The sequence below is a fragment of the Callorhinchus milii genome, unplaced genomic scaffold (genome assembly GCF_018977255.1).
Source record: "Callorhinchus milii isolate IMCB2004 unplaced genomic scaffold, IMCB_Cmil_1.0 Scaffold15, whole genome shotgun sequence".
In the NCBI taxonomy this organism is placed as follows: domain Eukaryota; kingdom Metazoa; phylum Chordata; class Chondrichthyes; order Chimaeriformes; family Callorhinchidae; genus Callorhinchus; species Callorhinchus milii.
This window is the reverse complement of record NW_024704756.1, coordinates 735,203-741,890: the sequence shown is the minus strand read 5'-3', so window position 1 is coordinate 741,890 and position 6,688 is coordinate 735,203.

Here is a 6,688-nt window from a genome sequence, read left to right as displayed (position 1 = left end):
GAACAGTCTTGGATTGAAATTACCAATTTATTATTGTTTTTTTTTCTTGAGGGATTATTTCCCTTCAAGTGCATTTTCTCATTCCAGGCAACATCACTGCTCAACCTCTCCTGTACTGCCTCCAGGAGCTCAACATCTTTCCCATAATGAGGAGTTCAAAACTCCACCGAGTGTCCAACTGTGCTCTTTTATGGTTACTCCAGTAACGTAACATTTCAGAGTGTCCAGAATTTGTCCAATCCTCAAACACAGCCTTATTTCTAAGGTCTGTTTTCTGTCAGTTTCTTTTAAAAACTACTGAAAACAAAGTTGAGGCAATTTGCCAAATCCTTGAGGCTCTGAAATGCGACATTAACAGTAAATCTGGACTCGGATGGAGTTGAACCAAATTATTCTGTCACCAATAGACTGATCAGTCGGTGCTCAATGCAGAGAATTCTCGGATAATTGACCCTCATACAAAAGCAGCTGATGGTGAAGTCCTGGTCCTTACCTGCAGTGGGTACTTGTTGGAACAAATCGATCAGTGAGATGGACTTTGCTGATAGTCACCGTCAACAGCGATATCCAGAGCGACTGTTGCTGCTGCTTCAGCCCCACCCGCACTGTGAGAGCTTTGTGCAAATATCTCCTGTCTCCAACTGCTCCACTCACACACCCAGTGACAGGGGAGGGCGGTCTCACAGAGAGGGTCCAGTGAGAATCCAGTGCAGCGCTGCCTCACTGGGTACCAGGCAGGGAGTCTGGGGGCAGGTTGTGGCTGTGAGGGGGTGGGGCCACCAGGGGGAGGCGGGGCCGCCATGGGGAGGCGGGGCCACCATGGGGAGGCGGGGCTGCCATGGGGAGGCGGGGCCGCCATGGGGAGGCGGGGCCACCATGGGAGGCGGGGCCCCCATGGGGAGGCGTGTACACCATGGGGGGCGGGGCCCCCATGGGGAGGTTGGGGTCATCGTGGGGAGGCGGTGCCACCATGGGGAGGCGGGGCATCATGGGGAGGCGGGGCCCCCGTGGGGAGGCGGGGACACCGTGGGGAGGCGGGGACACCGTGGGGAGGCGGGGCCACCGTGGGGAGGCGGGGCCACCGTGGGAGGCGGGGACACCGTGGGGAGGCGGGGCCCCCGTGGGGAGGCGGGGTCCCCGTGGGGAGGCAGGGACACCGTGGGGAGGCGGGGACACCGTGGGGAGGCGGGGCCCCCTTGGGGAGGCGGGGACACCGTGGGGAGGCGGGGACACCGTGGAGAGGCGGGGACACCGTGGAGAGGCGGGGACACCGTGGGGAGGCGGGGACACCGTGGGGAGGCGGGGACACCGTGGGGAGGCGGGGCCCCCGTGGGGAGGCGGGGACACCGTGGGGAGGCGGGGACACCGTGGGGAGGCGGGGACACCGTGGGGAGGTGGGGACAAACTGAGGATTATATTATAACATGATGTTTGGGGGCCATAAAATCCCACTCCAAGATCGAGAGGCGGGTTTGTCAGTGTAGGTGCACAGCCTCCCAGTCAGCACGTAACTGTCTGTTCCCCTGAAGGAAACAAAATAAAGGCTGATTGTAAATGGATAAGATTCTGTATGAAATATAAACTTTCTGAGATGAAGGTAAAAAAGATTTTAAGTGGAGCTCCATTGCACAGAGGGTGGTGACTGTGTGAAACTCGCTGCTGTGGCTGAAATAAAAAATTTCATAACAGGAAACACAGTGCAATTACGAGACAGAAGGGAGTAGACGGGTACAGGAGAGTGAACTCGGAAGGGTGGAGTATAAACACTGACCGACACAGTCAGGTTCAGCCAAATGTTTATGTATGAAACACAGAGTTATACAGAGTTATATAGACCAGGATCCTGTGGGCAACATATTTAGTTCTGTTAGTTCTAAATATCAAAGGCTCGAAAGCTTACATTTTGTTTGGTCAGCCGGGTGTCTGACATATACAGAATCTATCACAGGCTCAGAGTGTCCACATCAATCTGACAGTTCCAAACATCCCACGTATGCACCAAACTTCCCCTGGAAATATCCGTACCCCTTCAGGGCACTCCCTTCCAGAGACTGTTAGGTGAAGGCTGGCAACGGTCAAGACTTGGGGTCTGCAAGAGTGTAAGTGGGAGGAGGAGTGGAGAGAGCTGCAAGTCACATACTAGGGGTGCGAGGCTTTTGGGGGCAATGTTGTATACATACAATAACATCTCCAGAGTGAGATGCAAGTGAATGACATCGCTGAGAGGGAGTGTGGTCCACTCGCTCCCTAATCATCGGTCGACTTCAACATTCTTAATTTTGCCCACGAACCCTTTCAAGCCCTGGATCTCCCTGCCTCCCCGACCTACTTACTGCTTACTCCACCACCTGCTGCCTCCGCTTGACTGGCTCCAGCCTCCTGCTTGCCCCGCATCCCCTCAGCTCCACCATCCACCACTCCATGCCACTACACCCCGAAACTTTGGAAGTCGCTTCCATTTTGAAGATCTTCCATTTTGATGTGCTGACAGTCACGTCGTCCGTTCCCCCAGTTCGCCTCAAGCTCTGCCTCTGTTAAGCCCTCGAGAGATGCTACCCCACAGGAAGGGCAAGCTATATAAATGCAAGTTGTTGCTGGACATTTCTGTGTACAATTTGGCCGCCACAATGGCTTACAAAGGCGCAGTCACTGCCCTCTGCAGCAATTGCCTGTGAAGCTCATTGTAACCGTTCAAATGTTATATGAGGATTATAATTCTGATTAAAAGCGCACACTGTTATATTGTTAGATAATTGAAGTGACCAATTTATTAGTATTATTTTTGGAAGGAATTATTACCCCCAGAAAGGCCAATCGACTAACAACCGGGTTCCTACTTACTGCTCGGAAAGCAGAGGGGTGTGGAGTACGGCAACTTGCCCAACAATTGTAAGTGAAAAAGCATTGTGTTTTGCTTCACTGTGGATTTTGGAGTCACTGTCAGCAGTGGGACAGGAAGCAAATGGAGAACTGTTCAGCCCAGTGAGAGAAGCCACAGGAATCTGTCATGTGATGATCACTGGGATTTCAATCCTGAGAAGGGAATTGGCACCACAGAGAGACCAAATGACTGTGTGTAACTGCCCCTGAGAACTGGGAGGGAGGGAGACAGCTACTGGGGGCCTTGGGTTATACCAGAGAGAGAGGGAGGCAGAGTCTGTGCCACATAAAAGGTGACTGAGCCCCAGAGCTCCCACACTCTGTAGGAGATCCAGGAAGCAGCTGGGCTGGGGGGCAAAGCCTGAACCATGGGGGGCACAGAGCAGGAGAAAGGTTAGGGTGAAAGCTTGTAAGGTTACTGACTGGGGAGCCAAGTGCCTTTACCCCTCCGACACTGTGTAGAGATCGTGAGTGTGGTGTCGCTTTTGGGGCTGCTGAGGTTTCCCCCTCTGTGAGGAAGCCCCTGTGCTCTTCAACTGTATGTGTGTGTCAGTGTCTGTCTCAGTTACAGTAACTGGACGTTGTTGCTGCTGGACATGATGTGAGAAGCTGAGCTCTGGAGGAGACGTTGTCTTTCCAGTGACCCGGGACGTCTTTCCCACATGAAGGGCGCGATACAAGTATAACTTGTTGTTGTTGTTGTTAGGGTCAGTGTGTACCAGGCAGCTGACCGTGTAACTGACAAGTGAAAGGTGATAGACCTATTGTGAGGAAGGATTATTATTATCTCTTAAACTAGAGGTGACATCACACATTAAAGTGGCCGTCGCACATAGTGAGTAGATTTTCAAATAAAATACCAACCAAAGCTGCTTCACAAACTGTTGTTACTGTGTATTAAAAGTAGATATTAGGAGCTGGCTGAAGTATACTCTGTGAAGCGCTTTGACATGATAACGATGTGATAACAACAACAAAACTGAACTGATCGGAGGGTCTCATTAAGGGAGGGATAGGAGAGGAAGGAGTGAAGTTGGGAAGCAATGACTCCTTCAAGGACCTTGGAAAGAAAAGGGAGGTTGGAGATGTGCCAGTATTTAGAAAGGTTTTTTTCAGGATGGGCGGTGATTATAGCTGTTTTTAGGGGGATGGGAACCGTGCCAGATGATAGGGAGAGCGAAGATGGTGTCAGAGGGTAGAGGGACAAAGAGGTGGAGCTGGGAGGCAGGAAAAGGGCTGGGATTGGGGTCTTGTGGGCAGGTTTCATGCTGGATATGGTGGTGATGAGAGAGGAGGGGAGACAGGTTTGAAGATGTGGAGGGAGGGATGGGTAAGGAGGTATGGGGAGAGGATGGGGAGGAAGTGGTGGTTGGGAGGGTGGAGCAGCTGATCGGATCCCCTCGACTTTGGATCGAGGAATCCAGCATCTCCTCACAGTCAGTTTGAGGAGAGTACGGGCGGGGCATGAGAGGATGGTCGGAGAAGCTGGTTGGTGGTGGAGAATAGGAGCCGAGGGTTGTCCTTTGCCTCCAAGATTATCTATGAGTAGAGATAGAGGGGCGAGTGTTCTAATCACTGAGCTACAGGACTCCATGTTACCAGCAGTTTCCTATGATAATACACACTGGTGAAATGCAAGTCTTAGGAGTTATCTTTGCTCAATATTTGTGAATAATTGGGACCTTTCTGGGAGCTGGGACTCTTCCGCTCCTATTATATAGTCTCTGATTGGAAATAATACCAACTGCACTGGGTGAGATGAATATCTGAGAGTTTATCTCATATCTATAGAGCACAGAGGAAATATGGGCTAAATAGTGGAAATCATAAATTAAATTAAAATTGAGTTTAATTATTTATTGTATCACAAACCTGTAAGAAATAATTGATATTGACGACTAACCTAATACAGAAACACAGAAATGTCGGCAAGTTAATCTCTTCATTGGTGTTCATTTAATATAAACATGAAGAATGACCATTGGTACATGTGCTGCGATAGAAATGATGTGAGTAAAATACACAGTAACTGTCCACACTGCAGCTGATTCTGTTTGTACAAGAGAGGAAATTCGAGCCATGGGGATGATCAGGCAGCGAGTGGTCAGGTACCAGGAGCTGATACAATGATCTCCTGTTCAAACTAAATTGTTAATAGAAACTAATCACTTGGTATTTCCTGAGCGTTTGATTATCATTAACACCTAAATTACTAACTTTTAATTCAGCCGCACAATTACTGCTGGAAACACATGTTGCTCCCCTATTAGATTAACAAATTAACTTTACCGAGTGTGTGGTTCTGAGGAATATAAAAGGATTAACAGAAGAGCAGGGAATTGGGATTCCAGTGGTTCTCTCGAGGCCATGGGTTTGTATTAGTTTATGGCAATGGGCTGATTAGACTGTAATTTCTATGGATCTAATGTTAAAATGATTGCTTAGACCATCCTCTGTGGGACGTTGTGGTTTAATGTCAGAGAGCCCGAGCTTATCCAGCCTTTCCCTGATTGCTCGGCCTCACTTCTCTCCTGAACATTGCCTTAATGTTTGGGGAAACCAGAATTGTATGTAATAGTCCAGGTGTGACCTGCCCAGAGCGCTGTCTAGTTTCAATATGGCTCCTGGGGATCTGAACTGAATTGTCTGGAAATGTAGCCCAGCTTCCAATTTGCTTTGTTATTGCTGCCTCACAGTGACTGGGCATTGATGAACGATGTGTCAATCAACAGCCCAGACATCTCCTTCAGCGTCTCCTTGGTTAGTTCTATCACAGCCATGAAGCTCAGGAATCTCCTATTTTCAATTCTTAAATGCAATACAGATGAAGGAAAGTGTGGTTGACTATAATAATCATTGCATTTGAAAATGTAGGTCTCAAACTTGACTGTAAAAGTGAAGGCAAGGGGTGAGGCGAAGGGACTCAGGTTTTGAGTTGTGGAGAGCGTGGACAGAGTGGCTGAGAGTTGAGGCACTGATCGTGTCGGGACAGAGTGGCCGGGCAGTAGCGTTACAGGAGGTCACAGATGTAGAATCGGATCAGGCTGTGGCGAGATTGAACGTGAGGATGAGGATGTTCAATTCAATCTGATGAGGGGGTGGGGAATGATTGAAACAGATCCAGGATCAATGTTATAGGCTCGAGGGCCTGGTCCAGGAGAGGAAACAGGCTACAGAGTTCTGTGTAGGGTGTAGCTGGAGAGTGGGGTGAACAGGAGAGGTGGAGGTGGGTGATGTGCAGGTGAGGGAGAGCCAAGAGAGTGAGTGCCCAGGTTGTAGAGTTTGAAAAACAGTTGGGGGTCTATCAAGACACTGAAGTTCCACAACACCTCTGTGAGATGAAGTGAACATCTGTACAGACCTGAGGAAGTTAGTCATCTGCTCACATTTGGAGATGGAGGTGAGGATGGAGGGAGCACGTGTGGGTGGGCAGAGCAGTGTGGTTGGTGGTGGAGATAAGGAGCCTAATTAGTATCAAATGTGACCTTCACCACACTTTGTGCATTCTTCACAAGATCATCAAGAGCATCACTCAGCAGCTTGTAGGTCATAATAAATGATGATGATGCTCCAAAGAGAGAACCGACAACAGGTATGAAATCGAGAGCTATCTCTAGTGCAGAGATGGCAATGCCAGCAATTCCTAGCATTGACCTAGTAACTAGATCAATGTTTATCTCACCCACCAGGGGGTTTTTATTACAGCTTTCAGATCCTCTACAGGTTTACCAACTCTCCATGATAACCAAATCTTAGGTCTACTGTAATACTAGTCATCCAACATCCTAACAGAACTTCAGGGCTGAAA